General features: G+C 40.9%; 1 protein-coding gene across 4 annotated transcripts in view; it reads left to right on the top strand.

The window, feature by feature from the left end:
- Asb15 (ankyrin repeat and SOCS box containing 15) overlaps positions 1 to 13,022 on the top strand; it is a 46,353-nt gene that overhangs the window by 11,494 nt on the left and 21,837 nt on the right. Inside the window, exon 1 of one of the 4 annotated variants that reach the window (XM_076566147.1) lies at positions 8,625 to 8,789. The exons of 2 other annotated variants lie outside the window; for them this stretch is intronic. The gene's annotated coding sequence lies outside the window, so the exon portion shown is untranslated. Of the gene's footprint in view, positions 1 to 8,624; positions 8,790 to 9,675; positions 9,697 to 13,022 lie in introns of those variants that run through there. One more of the 4 variants, XM_076566145.1, reaches the window with a different exon arrangement.

The raw sequence follows: 13,022 nt of genomic DNA, 5'->3' as shown, positions 1-13,022 counted from the left end.
ATTGCGTAGAGGAGAGATGGAATATAACCATTTAATAATACGATTATAAAAAAAAAAGATGAATTTCCAGATGCCTAGATTCAGGCTACAGAAAGGAATCCTGCCCAGCAAAAGTCCTAAGGGTATATTTTTTGTATCTTCATCTGACTCTTGATGTTCTGGCTTCTAAAATGTTTGTAAGATTCACTACATGATAGACAAGTTTCTAAATGTCCTTTTTAAAAATTGTATGTTGAGGAGTGGACAAGGGTCAATATTGGGTGTCTTCTTCTATTGATGGCTACCTTTTTTTAAATTATAAATGCTCGGCCAATAGCTCAGGCTTGTTACTAACTAGTGCTTACAACTTAATCCATTTCTACTAATCTATGTGCTGCCCCAAGGCTCATGGCTTTTATCTCTATCCCATTTTGTGTGTCTGACTAGTTCTCCATCTGGCTGGTGACTCCTCTAACTCTGTCCTTCCTCATCCCATCATCCTTAGTTTGGTTTTCCCACCTAAGTTTATCCTGTTCAGCTGTTGACCAATCAGACCAATCAGAATTTTTGTTTGTTTGTTTTTTTGTTTTTTCGAGACAGGGTTTCTCTGTAGCTTTGGAGCCTGTCCTGGAACTTACTCAGTAGCCCAGGCTGGCCTCAAACTCACAGAGATCTGCCTGCTTCTGCCTCCCGAGTGCTGGGATTAAAGATGTGGGCCACCACCACTCGGCTTTTTTTTTTTTTAACTTTTATTTATTATGTATACAATGTTTTGCCTGCATATATGCCTGCACACCAGAAGAGGGCACCAGATCTCATTACGGATGGTTGTGAGCCACCATGTGGTTGCTGGGACTTGAACTCAGGACCTCTGGAAGAGCAATCAGTGCTCTTAACCTCTGAGCCATCTCTCCAGCCCCCTGATTCTTTATTAAACCAATCATAGTAACAAATCTTCACAGTGTACAAAAGGATTATTCCACAGCAGCCCAGTGCCACGAATGGGTTACCACCTTTGGAGTGTTGCCCAATGAGGTCACATAGACTATTAACCATTACAGTTTGTTATCAATGATGTTGATCGCCTCCCATAACTTGACAATAAAAACCTATTGCTGAGATATAACATACTTGAACCATAGACCATGGAGAAACCCAGCTGGTTTTATTTAGCTTCAAATCTTTAATAATGAGTTGATCACCTCAACTGAACATAATAGCCTTCTTCACTGGATTGCCTGTGTCTATATGTCCACATAGATACATAAGATGAAAGAGAAACAGGTGTTTTCAAATGGCATATTTCAATGCCTAAATTTTATCAATGAAATGCTTATAAATAGCAAGAATTTTATACTTTCTCCCTTATTTATTCTGTCTTGGTTAGGGTTACTATTGTTCTGATGAAACATCATGACCAAAGGTAAACTGAGGAGGAAAGGGTTTATTTCACTCACAGTTCCATATAACAGTTGGTCATAAAAAGCAGTGAGGGCAGGTACTCACACAGGGCAGGCAACTGGAGGCCAGAGGTGATGCAGAGGCCATGGAGGGGTGATGATTACTGGCTTGCTCCGCCTGCAAGCTTATAGAAGCTTCCTTTAATATATATATATAAACACACACACAGTGTTCTGCCTGTATGTATGCCTGCATGCCAGAAGAGGGCACCAGATCTCATTATAGATGGTTGTGAGTCACCATGTGGTTGCTGGGAACTGAACTCAGGATCTCTAGAGGAGCAGCCAGTGGTCTTAACCTCTTGAGCCATCTCTCCAGCCCTGCTACCTTATTTTCTTAAGACAGTATTTCTCGCTGATCCTGAAGCTCATTGACTGACTAGCAAGATCCAAGAATCTGCCTGTCTCCACACCCTGCCTCCTCCCCCACAACACCAGGATTGCAGACATATATCACTGTGCTAACTTTTGCATAGGTGCTGGAGCTCAGAGCTCAGTCCTCCATGCTTCATGGTAAGCACTGGACCGACTAAGCCATCTCTGCAATCCTTAGTGTTCTTTGATTTGAACTTGTACAAATCAAATTATGAGAACTTGCTACCATCTTTGTGTCTCACACATGGTAATTAATCAACATATGCTTAGTAGATAAATGGACACCTTGTATACACATAGGGGTCACATCTTATTTAGGTGTCCAGAGATGATGAGAGAGTGAAAGAAACCACAGGAAATCTTGCTTAAGAAATGATTAGCCTCTGATTTGCAAATATAATTCATAAAAGGGATAAGACAAGGTGAAGACCACAGAAATATTTAGCAAAATCCCAAACTGTAAAATAGGGGTTGCTTAGAAGATAGATCTCCAAACAACAGCATTCTAGATCTTAAAATTAAAGAGAAATCAAAGCTCATCAAACTGTAAGCCCAACAAAAGCCCAAGAAGCATTTCATGTGAAAGGGAGACTCCAGCCAAGGAAGACATGCCCAGGCACTTTGTTCTGATGATCTGAGGAGCTGGTGTTAGGAGGTGGAGACCCTTTTTCTTCTCTGAGCACCCAGGTTTAGCCCTACAGTACTCACTTTATGAGCTTGTCAGAGGGCATACTGGTGTTGCATACTAATTTCTTGTTCAAAAATTTTAGTAGAATCTGCCCTCCTCCCCACCCCAACATATATTTATGTACACACACACACACACACACACACACACACACACACCTCCAACTTTCCAGCATCCGTAATGCTAAGACACTAGACACACAGAGAAGTTAAGAAAATCAACCCGAGATCACTAGACCAGATAAGAGCTGTGAAAAGCAACTGAGTCAAAATTAGCACACATAGATTAGCTTCCAATATATCAAAGCCTATGGTTTCAAGTAGGCTAGAGAAAGACAATTCTACTCACAAAGTAATAAAAATTACAAAATACTAATGAATAAATGTTTAAGGACTGTTCACTATTTCATTAAGAATCTTTGAAACTTTATCAACTCAAAATAAAAATTTAAATAAATTGAGATATATAATTTTCCTGGGGAGAAGAGTCAATATTTTGCACAAGTCAATTTTTCCCAGATAAATCTATTCTTGATGTACTTTCAGTTGCAATTTTATTTTTATTACTGGAAGTGATTCTGAAAATCATGTGTAAGAAACAACATGTGACATAAAGAATTCTGAAATAAAAATAAAGGCTTGCTCTCCCCAAATGTCACAACATTCTGTGCTGCTGCAATAATTAAAATACTGTGGTACAAGTAAAGGGAATAGACAGGCAAATGAATGTGTTAGCATTCCCTTTACAGTTCTTCAGGGGGATATAACTAACTGAACAAAGAAATCAAATAACCCTGCGCTTCAGTTGTATGCCCTCCTCCTACAAATTCACTATTGCAGACTAGTAGTTATGAAAAACCAGCTGTTTATCCTTGCTAACTGTTGAGAAAACAAATTTATTCACACAGGAGAGAAAACTCCTTCCCCCTTTGCCCTAAAAAACAATTTAGGAATCACTAGTATAAACTTATTACAGGTAAGAATTAATATATAACACAGCTAGATTAACATTTGTACTGACTGACCTGGGTTTCAACCTTATTATTGTTTTTTTATTTTTAAAAGATTGCCAGATTGATGACCTCACTGGGCTTCAGTTCTAACCCAGTGGTCACACTGACGTCCCTGGTCAAACTAAATAGATCACAAAACTAAATTCAAAGTCATGAAACTAGAAAAGGGGGAAGTAGTGGTGCCAGGGGCTAGAGGAATCTATAGGAGGGAGATAAAAGTGAGGGGAGTGATCAGAAAACCTTGTGTGATGTATGAAATTGCCAAATAACAGCATGGAGGATGGGAAATGGCACAAAGTCCCACCCCTAACCAAGAAGCTGTTTGCAAGTGATAGCTGAAGAGAGAGAGAAAAATCCAATGTCTTCAATGGGTCTGTCAACTACACTTTAGGGTAGACCTCATGCTCCAAAGTGGTTGACCAGTACAGAGTGGACTCCATAGTATTTTGTAGTTATTGTTGTTGTGGTGATGGTGGCAATGTGTGTTTGTTTTGAGAGGGAAAGTATATGTAGTTGTCTGGGTAGGGAGGTGAGTAGGATCTGGGAAGAGATGGAGGAGGAAAAAAATGTGGTCAAAATACATTGCATGAGTATTTTTAAAATTAAATTTTAAAAAGAAAAAACTTTAGTTGTATTAAGGTCCCATTGACAAATGAAATTTGTGTCAACTTAAAGTATATAATGTGGTGATTTGATAAACATAGATAAGTATAATTATTACCACAACCAAAATGATTAATATAGCTATCATCTGGGATAATTACCATTGTATACAATGAAAACATTTACAATCTACTATTTTAACAAGCTATGAGTATATAACATATTATCATGTTATGCATTAGAACTCTCAAACTTACTCATTTATAACTGAAATTACATACTTTTTGGGCCTACCCGCCTGACCCTGGAAAACACTATTGTACTCTGTTTCTGTGAGTTCTGTTCTTTAGTTTTCACATACAAGTGATATCATGCAGTGTTTGTCTGTCTGTATCCTTGTTATTTCTCACGGGTCCTCCTAGGTTCCTCCATCTCGCTGCAAATGGCTGGATTCTTTCTTTTGTAAGGCTGGATAACATTCTATTGTAATATTTACTGGACATCTACTGCTAGATATTTGGCTTGGTTGCATATCTTGGCTTGGTTGCATATCTTGGCTACTTTGAATCATGCTACAATGAACACAAGTGGGCACATATCACTTTGAGATGTTGGCTTTTAATTCCAATGGTCATATGCTCAGAAATAGGATGCTGGATGTCAACTTTTCAGCCGACCTGAGCAGATCTGGACCTGCGATCTGAGGACCTGAAAGAATGGGTCGGACTATAGTCCAATGCTGTAGACAACCTTACTTTGGTTTCATTGTTCTTTTGTACACAAATGAAACAAAAAAAGCAATGATCTAAGGAAGGTTGAGTTCAGAAAAACATGTAAATAAATATCAATAAGCACTTACTAAATATTAACAGCTGCTAAATATTAGCAGCCCTTTCCCAGAACTTTCTCAGGACTGATGAATATAAACACAATTGCATGGTACACACCATAGATTATATCTGGAAAAGCATGAAAGCAAGGCAGAAGACCATATCCAGATCCAGGGTACATTGACCAGATTGGATTCTACAGCTACTTTCTGACATCCAACAAGAATAAACATGTCTCATGAATGTAATGTAAATGTTTGTCCCAGGAGCCATGAAATCACATCCAAGAACAACCCAGGGAACAAAATTCACCTGAGGTAAAGGCCCTCTGCCTTTTTTCCTGGAGCCCCTCTCACAGTTCCCCAAGGCATTGACCACCATGAGTCATTCTTTTGACTGTGGTCCGATCCTGAATCATATGGATTTTTATTTTCAATTTTTTGAAAAATTCCATTAAAACTTACTCTCCTGCATTTGAGTTTGTGATGCTGCCTGTCAGTGAAATGACCAGAATGATGTCAGCAGTTTGGGTTCTTCCACAGATATATGATGTCAGTCCCCCCCTACCCCCCCCCACCCCCCCCCCCCCCCCGAGGAGTTCGGTGCTCAAACATTCAACTCAGTGTCAGTTCTTTGGTTTTCAGTCTGGAAAAACAAAGCCGTTATCCAAGCACTTGGAAGCAAGCTGGAAATGGACGACTTCCTTTCTTGCATTTCTGCTTTGTTCTGAACGGGGTAGACGGGGATTGCTTACTGTCAGCACAATGCTGGATAACATAGAGTAGGACTCCCTCACAGTTTTTTTTCACAAGACAGAGCTTAGTGTGCACTTATTATAGAGCTTTATAAAAATGAGCTGGTCTAGTGGGAGCATGATAAATGGCTCGGAGAGACAGTGCATGGATTATGTGTAATGACTGCAAGAGATGTATTTCATTTCATGATGACAAGCCTGCAGACCTCACACTTGTTTTTAGGAACACAGAGTACTGGGGGTAAAGCGAGGCATTCAGGGCCAGCAGGTGCCTTAAACATGAACACAGGGATGCTCCACCATTCCACTGGAATTCCCATCCAATACCACCCAAACCCCCTTATTCCCTAAATAGAAATGGGTGAGTCCAAGGGCAGTCTCTACCAGTACATCTCAGCCATTCTAACCTTAGATTCTCCATGTCCTTTGCTATAATTATCATCTTGAACCAGGACAGACATGTGTTTCTAAATATAGAGAGAAGGGAGGTGACTCTGGGTGTCATTCCCATTACATGCACCTTCATCAGAATGGTGCCATTAAATAATCCTTTGCTGTTCAGTCATCACTCTCCTGAAACTCAACCCCACCACAAGCAAAGCACAGACACATTTTAAAAAAATGTATTTACTATTTTACAGTTTCACAGGTACATTGTTTGAAATCTGAGACTCATTTCATTTCCTCTTGGAGAAAATGCCCAAAAAATGCCACTTTAAAACAAGACAAATGTAATTTGAAGGTAATTATTAATGCCATGCTTAGATCACTCTTTACTCAAAGGGTGTTATTATGTATGTGTATGGATGGTTGACTACTTGAGGGACAGGCCTTATAAAGGTGGTGGCTAACATGGTCACATTATTATCACTGTTTCCATAATACAGGTGAGTACATTGAGTATCAGCATTTTTTGTCCCTTGAGAAAGGGTCTTAGTCTTTAGCCTCAACTGACCTTGAGCAAATGATCCCTTCCCAGGCATCTGCCATTACATGTCTCGAAACTTGAAAGCAAATCCCATGTGTCAGAGGCCGTGAGGGAAAACAATATTTATTTGTAAGTGTATTATTCTGTAGCTTGTGTCAATTCATCTAACCACAAAGTCTCTCATTTTTGTCCTTTTTATGAGCCACTTTAAACACTATATTAAACATGATTTGGAACAAGAATCGACGGTAACTATTCTACACATGTGGCAACACAAAATGATTGAAGAGCAAACACATCACAACAATGCACTGAACAACATTTGAAAATGTTGAGCTCATGTATTTCCATAAATTCTGTTAAACTCCGAAGATTTATGTGAATTTTTAGTATGGGCACTAAAGCAGTGTTGTGTGAACTGAAATATTGAGAATCTCTTGGGCCTTTTACAACATTTTTATGGAAAAGTTCCATCAGGTTAATAATTTAGAAAATGTGCATTACTCTTTAATCCCCACCCTTTACTCTTCTAGGGTTCAGTTAACAGTTATATAAATGTGAATTGTTTTTCAAAGTTTTGCTGCAAAGATGATAGAAGCATGCCTTGTTTATCACAGCTAACGAGGAGGCAGGAGGGCCTCTCCTTTCATACTTGTGTTTTTCTAGAGTGTAAGAGCAATGGCAGATTGGCTACTCACTGACCCCCAAGACAAAGAGGTGGAAAAAATCAAGCCTAGCCTGCTTCTGCTCCCCGAATCCTACAATAGAAAGAGCAGGAAGATCAACACCAATGAATTCAACCTGGAGCTGTGAGATGAGGAATGGGGAGTGTCACTCAGCCCCAGAAGCCAGGAGGCCCGAGATCCTTGGACAGGCTTGTGTCCGTGGGGGAAGTGAGAGGGACAGGCAGAGGCCAGATAGATGGCTTTGTGGATTTTGACAGGGGCCTGGGTAACACAAAGATAAACCTGTCCAAAAAAAAAAAAAAAAAAAAAGGAGGCAGGTTAGTTGTTCCCATCAGGAAACCGGTAAGAGGGCAGATTTTATTCGATGTAATTTTTTTCTTCTTCTGATTTTGTGGTCCTTTAAGGAAATGGCAACTAAAAGACTTTTTTTTTTGCTTGCTTTACATCTACAATTTGTTTGTTTGTTTGTTTGTTTGTTTGTTTTACTATTCCATATTCTTGCCTGTTGACCTGTGCATTTTGGATCAGAATGGATGCAGCTGAGAGCTCTGTATCTTCGGTTCACAGTGGCAGTTACTAAGAGCAAATCACAGTGAAGACAGTAAATTGGTTGGTATAAGATGATCTTGCCTGATGTCGTTTTATTTGGGTCTAAAAGTTGAAGAATGAAAAAGTAGTGAGCACTGGAACTTGCCCAGAGGATGGGGATCTGCTGAAACACCAGTTACCTCTTGAATTCATATTACAGTATGCTTTGGCTCATGTGGGCGGAATGTCTTGTTCCTTCATCAAGAAGCCTCCCTAGGGAGCCGGCATGGGACTGACCTAGGCCCTCTGCATGTGGGTGACAGTTGTGTAGCTTGATCTGTTTGTGGGGCCCCTAGCAGTGGGACCAAGACCTGTCCCTGGTGCATGATCTGGCTTTTTGGAACCTATTCCCAATGGTGGGATGCCTCTCTCAGCCTTGATGCAGGGGAAGGAGCTTGGTCCTACCTCAACCTGATATGCCATGCTTTGTTGACTCCCATGGGAGGCCTTAACCTTTTGGAGGAGTGGATTGGGTTGGGCAGGGTGGGGGGTGTAGAAATGAGGTGGGGGAAGGGACAGGAAGAGAGGAGGGAGGGGAAACTGGTTGGTAGTAAAATAAATTTTTAAAAATTTAAAAATAAAGAAGCCTCCCTGCCGCTGAGTTGGCAGCTTTCTATAAACTCCTTGAACCAATCAGAACACAGTGAGTCTTATTCTTCCATGGGCTTGTGTTTCTTTTGATGAGAGTCATCAGAAGTCACGGGTAATTTTTTCCCTTGTGCCAGGGAACACTTGTGTTTCTGCTGCACAAGGTCAGATCTTAATTTAAACACCGACTGGATACTTAATTTTAGATACACTAAGGAACACGTTAGCTCCAAGGCACTTCCTCTGGTTTAGGAAGGCAAGGCTCTGGGTAAGAATAACAAGACGATCATTCCAAAAGGTGAGATTATGAAATATTTGATCTGTACCTTGCCAGCTCGCTTATGGAGTGTCAGCATTGGAAATATTCGGAGCAGATGGACACACAGGGTGTAGTAGAAACTGGTCCTTTGAAATCTGACTGATCACCTATGGACTCACCTATCTAATTATAGCGTAAAACAGGGATTGATTCATTGATTCACACAATGTCAACTCAGTAATTATTATTCATTACAGAACTATATCATGAGAAAAACAGATAAAGTAGGAATGTACTAACGAAGAATACCCATGTGAATAACTTAGAACCCCAAGGGCCTTATCTGTTGTCATGGTTTCTGAGATGGTGGAAATGACTTTTGTGAGTCATTAACATAAATTTCTATGAAGGTTTATATTTATCACTAATTGCAAAAAGAGACATTTGAGTTCATATTGAAGAAAATGATCCTTTAAGACAGAAAAGAAAGAAAAAAAACAGCAGAACTCCGTAGATCTGGAAATTCACTCCTGCAAATGATACCAGAGAACGGTGAGGTTGCCAGTCCTTAAAATGGGAGAGCTGCCAACACTCATTGGTTCTTAGCTGAAGAATTTCTGGGGACTTGTCTATGTAGAGAATGGTTTTATTTTCATAAAATGCCTATCACTGCTTCATAGTGGGAGCATTTAAAAACATCGTCTTATACTTGGTTTTTTATAAGAATATCTAATAATTGTTAATGAAAATGTGCCTAATTTGTTTTTGACCTTGAGTTTGTGAAATTGCAAATTGTGAGAAAATTCTTTTACAAAGCTTTTACCAAAGCTTATGAGTTTTTAGGTAATGAAATGTGAACTGCACTTCATGAATCCCTCCGGCTGTAGTGAACCAGCTAACCCTGTGTGGTCTGTTAGAGATGACCCATGTCTCCAGCACCCCTTTGGTACATAAGCATGCGCAGACTGTCTGACCAACTCGACTTTGGTTTCACCTCTAAAACTGGAGAAGTGTGCTGTGAACACTGAGTGTTCAGTTCATTCATGCACACAGTACAGGAGGCTCCAGTAGACAGTTACTATGGTGATTACTAAATTCATCAAATACATACTTCCTGAGGAGCTACTGTGTGTTTGCCTCAGAGCTAGCTCTGAAAGAGAGGAAAGATAATGGGCAGGGTGTCTACCATGCATTGTTTTCTAAAGGTTTTATTTGTTTATTTTAATAAGTTTCCATTGCATTTATTCACGTGTGTGTGTGTGTGTGTGTTTGTGTTTGTGTGTGTGTGTGTGTGTGTGTATACATGTGGAACCAAGGATTGATCTCAGGTCATTTGGACTTGACAGTGAGCAACTTTACCGATAACCTATTTCGATAGCCCAAGTTCATTATTTTTTTATTTGTGCCTGCACATGTGTGTATGTGTATACATGTGTACGTGCACCTCTGGAGGCCTGAGGTCAGCACTGGGTATCTCCCACTGTCTCTCTCCACCTTATATTTTGAGACAGGGTCTTTAGCAGAACCTGGAGGATGAGCTCTAGCAGTCCACCTGTCTCTACTTCCCTAGTGCTTGGGTTACAGACATAGGTGACCGTGGGTTTTTTGTTTGTTTGTGTTTGGTTTTGTGTTTATGTGGGTGCTGGGGATTCTCACTCAGGTTTTCATCCTTGTGTGCATTAGGCACTTTTCTGATGGAACCATTCCCCAGCACCTAAAACACAGTATTGAAAAGCAGGAAACACTAACCATGTTGGTATTGTCTGGGTGGGTGGTGCCTGGAGGGCCCTAAGCCTGGAAAACAGCCAACATTGAATATGTATTTTTGAATGATGGATAGAATAGCCTGAATCCCCTGGGAAGATTACTGCTGGGAACTCCTGGGCCTTGGTGCCTTTGCCCATCAGTAGAGGAATGTCGTCCATATTCTGCGTCTGTCTTTCAGCAAAGTATTGGACATGAGTATCATCAAAAAAGAGGCATGAGTACTGGATGATGGTGTCTTTAAGAGGATTTGTAAGTGGATAAACAGCTCTTCTCAAGGGTGCTAAGTAGCAGGCCCATGCCAGGCTGGAGGCCTCTCTTCTGTGCTAACTTCTGTTCCACATTTGTCCTTGTCGGCGGAGCACAAGAACATATGAGACGTGCTTATTAAGTCTGCAAGTCGAAGAATAGTCGGGACGGTAAAGATGCATTCAATCTTAGCAGATGGGAACAAAGGTCAAACTTTAACAAGATGAAAGACAGCGAGGATAAACCAAGAGCAGTGTGGAAAATGGCTCAGCAAATGGTGTGAAGAATATAGCCCGTAGTACTTGGGGCAGGAGAGGTTCAAATCCATTGTGCAACACGATAGCCTCCAAGCTTATCCGGCCTGGCCTAAGTTAATAGATGTGTAATGTACAAGAAGAGAGAGGTGAAGTGTGCCCACTTGATGGTGTGCTGCTCTGCACACCTATTGGGCTGCACTTAGAGCCTACAGTTCAGAGCCTCTTTTAGAAAGCAATGGGTAAGTGAGTGTGTTCACAGAAAAGCTGTGGAGACAGCAAGGGAAGTTCAGTCATGTCACAGTGAGAAAACCTGTGCAGCCTTGTAGAGAGAAGGCTCAGTGGAGGCCTGACAGCCTTTAAGAGGATATTTGAAAGGCTCCAGAGGAACCAGTTTCTCAGCACAGTTCTGAAGAGCAAAGAACAGAGTCTCTTGCGTTTCAACTTCAAGGTAGTCATAGAAGTTTGATGCTTCTCCCAACCCATAAACCTAGATAAGGCATCGAGGGGTCATGTGGAGATAAAGACACTTCCTGCCACTGTACTTAAGCTGAAGTTAGCTAGACATGCATTGGGCATGTTAGAAATGCGGCTTTTGGTGGGCTACCTGGGGACTTGCAGCTCTGCATGTGGCTGGTCCCATGGAAATGGAATGAAAATAAAGTATCAAAGATACTAGAGGACCTGTCCATGGATGAATCAAAATTGCTCAACTGTGATAGGCTCCTACTTCCTCATTCCAGAGAAGCCCAGCCATCTCATAATGACAGGCTGTGTTTACTGACTGCCAGGCAGCTGATGTGGGCAGGCCAGGACTGGAGCAGAGGCTCAGCCTCCAGCAAGAGGAAATTAATGAGCTGTGCATGGTTTTAACACAAGATATTAAGTTATGCAACAGTTTAGTACTGCTTGAGTGAGTCTGGAATAGATATGAGTACTGCACTGGAATTTTTATGTCCAGCAAAATGAGCCATGTGTAGGAACAAATATTTTAAGATGTATATATACCCAGATAGATAGATAGATAGATAGATAGACAGACAGACAGACAGACAGACAGATGTAAATATGTGTGTATGCATATATGTATAAAAATAACAAGAGATTTGGAAATGGCTCAGTGTGTACAATCCTTGCCACACAATCATGAGGACTAGAGTTCAGATTCCCAGCACCCATGTAAGATCAAGGTGGCCATGGAGGCCACCTATTATCCTAGCCTTCTAGAGGCAGAGCAAGGTATTCCCAGAGCAAGCTAGCCAGCTAAACTAGCTAAAGCATTCACCTCCAGGTTCAGAAAGATACTCTGCCTCAGTAAATAAAGTAGGAGACTACTAAAGAACACTCTAGCTTCCACAGGCACGCACACCCCTACACACACACACACACACACACACACACACACACACACACACACACACAGAGCACAGAGCACAGGCTCACACGCATACCCATGATACTCTTTAAGAGGTGTGTACTGTGATTATAACTCATTTATGCACTCACCTTCCCCAACTATGTACGCCAAAGGTGCTTTTTACGTTATTTAAAATTGGATCATCTCCCTCAGGAGCTACCTCTTAACTAACTATCAAGACATAAAAATTTTCTCTTCATGCAGACAGATACAACATTTTAGGTAATGACATCTTTGCTTAGGTGAGACAGGTAAGGGATTAATCTGTCAGATTTCTGTTGCTTCCCAAGCCAAGAAATACATGCACTGGGCTTCACCTGCTTTACTGAAATGCAGGTAGATCATTCCTCTCAGTGTATGGGCAGACAACTTCCCAGGAGGGCTTGAAATCTTTGGTTCCAAAACGTTCAACTCGGTTCCCTTTACTGTTGATGATAAGAACACTTGAGCTCTACCTTGGCACATTTCAAGTGTAGGATGTTGGGCTGTTAGTTGTACACTTATTGCCATATGATAGATCCTCAAATGTCTTCATTTGGCATAACTGAAACTCTATGCCCTTTGTAAGACATCTCCCTCAATGCCCAC

Source organism: Peromyscus maniculatus, chromosome 3 (genome assembly GCF_049852395.1).
Source record: "Peromyscus maniculatus bairdii isolate BWxNUB_F1_BW_parent chromosome 3, HU_Pman_BW_mat_3.1, whole genome shotgun sequence".
Lineage (NCBI taxonomy): Eukaryota > Metazoa > Chordata > Mammalia > Rodentia > Cricetidae > Peromyscus > Peromyscus maniculatus.
Note: the sequence above shows the minus strand (reverse complement) of the source record. Positions and strands in the feature narration are given on the sequence as shown.